We start from the raw sequence: 1,840 nt of genomic DNA on the forward strand, positions 1-1,840 counted from the left end.
TTTTTTTACGTGGCGGGTCCCAAACCCAGCGCACAACCCTATGAAGGGAATGTTTCGCCTTCTCACTTTAGCTCACCTTCAAACGGATGTTCTTAGGCTACCCAGAGGATTCTTGGTCAAGGAAAGGAAATCGTGAGCTGCTTGAGTCATATGTAAAAGAATCGTTTCTGGCCACTCCCAAGTGAATGGCGATCAGAGAACTTTCCTGCGTGAACTTCACATGACTCCATTATATAATGATATTACGTAATAAAGTGTAAAGTATATAATACAGTACGAAAACTCAAATTTTGTTTCAATATGAGTGCATGATAACCAAACCATATCCACTTTATAATAAAAACTCAATATATTTTTTTATTTTTAACGCAGAAAGGAGTACTACGCGAAAGTACTTCAGTCATCCCGGCCAGGGTTAATTTTTTGGAGCGCGGATTAAGGCCGCCAACGCAGAAGGAGAAGGATAGTATAAAATTGTAATATGTATATAAAAATGTTATATTACTTTCATATAAATATTATAACATTATCACAATACTTATCTGTGTTTATTAAATATAAATCACATATTGTTCATATATGTATGTTCAATGCATTGCTGTTAAATTTGGATTACGATTAGTAATCAATTAGATTAAATTTGAAAAGGAATGGTATATAATTCTCTTTTTAACAATTCCTGATTATTAATTAATTATGATTACAATAAATCCAAAAATAATTAAGATTAGTTAGGATTACGAGAAAATAATCAAAAATAATCAAAGTAATCAAAAAAGTAATTGGCTACTTTCAAGGACTATTTTTGATTATTTTAAAAAAAAATTTTAAAGCTCATCTTTTATACTTTCATTTCGTTTTGAAAAATTTGCATTGAAAACATTCTGAACAAATAAAATAAAATTAGACAGTTTTTGTATACAAAATAAAGGTGTAATCACTTCAATAACAAAACAACCAATAACATTTTAGTACTTCCTAAATCAAAAAAAGGGAAAAATACATGGAAAAATAATAAAGAAAACAAATACATTCAATTCACAAAAAAGCAGTTTTATAATTTATATATATTTAAAATTGGCCTTCATTACAACTAATTTTTCAAAAGAAAAATCAGACAATGATTGCCGCTTTGGACTGTTGACGATCCCGGCAAATGAAAACAGTCATTCAACTGGAGCTGAAGACGTTAAGGGCATGTTAAAAAAAATGAATGCCTCCCTTAATAAATCATATTTTTGGTGAATCTCGTCAGCACTTGCATTGTCATTTAAATAGCTGAAGAACTGCTGTTTTATTACGGATCGTTGGTCAACTTTAATCTGTTCTTGTGGAGAAGAACTTTCTTCAATTTCATCATCTGCAAAGTCAAATCTTTAAAATGAAAAACAAAATAAATGTACGCATAAGCTCACCATCATCACTGAAATCAAAAAAAATCGGGCATAGTCGACACATTATTAATTTTCCTTTCAAAATTAAATGTTTTACACTTTTTGGCGTAAAACCTATAAAGTGTTTCTACAACTCTGCTGTTTATATTTTCGACAGTTAATTCTGGCAATTCCGGATTTAATCTCAGCAACACCTTGACCCATTTCATTTTTATGAAACAGGCTTCAACATGAAATGTGGTTGGAACCTTTCTCTTAACCTCTATTCTATTTTTAAAATAAGAGATGATAACTGTTGCAATTCCTGGGATCTGCATAGCTTATGCAGCCTATTGCTCAATGTGGCAAAATTCGAACGAGCACTTATGCTAGCAAGGGTACTTATGTTACATACATACATATGTGCAATATCTCTAGCTTATAAGGAAAAGCTAAGCCGACGATAC

Source organism: Bactrocera latifrons, unplaced genomic scaffold, assembly GCF_001853355.1.
Source record: "Bactrocera latifrons isolate USDA-ARS-PBARC rearing strain unplaced genomic scaffold, ASM185335v1 scaffold_473, whole genome shotgun sequence".
Taxonomy (NCBI): Eukaryota; Metazoa; Arthropoda; class Insecta; order Diptera; family Tephritidae; genus Bactrocera; species Bactrocera latifrons.